Raw genomic sequence first — 390 nt, forward strand, 5'->3', positions numbered from 1 at the left:
CGGATCAAAGACTTGTCACGTGAAGCAATTAGCATATCATCAACATACACTAAGAAGTATATGAATGATTCATTTGGAAATTTTTGGAAATAAATACAGTCATCAAATTGACTCCTGCAATAACCTTGCCCAATCATAAAAGAAGCAAACCTCATGTACCATTGTCTGTGAGCTTGCTTAAGGCCATATAATGATTTCTTCAATCGACAGACAAGATGCTCCTTATCAGGAACAATAAATCCTTCAGGTTGTTCCATGTAAATTTCTTCTTCCAGCTCTCCATGTAGAAAAGCTGTCTTTACATCAAGTTGCTCCAACTCCAAATCAAATAAAGCAACAAAAGCAAGCAAAACACGAATAGAAGTATGACGAACAACAGGTGAGAATATC

Source organism: Lupinus angustifolius, chromosome LG03, assembly GCF_001865875.1.
Source record: "Lupinus angustifolius cultivar Tanjil chromosome LG03, LupAngTanjil_v1.0, whole genome shotgun sequence".
Lineage (NCBI taxonomy): Eukaryota > Viridiplantae > Streptophyta > Magnoliopsida > Fabales > Fabaceae > Lupinus > Lupinus angustifolius.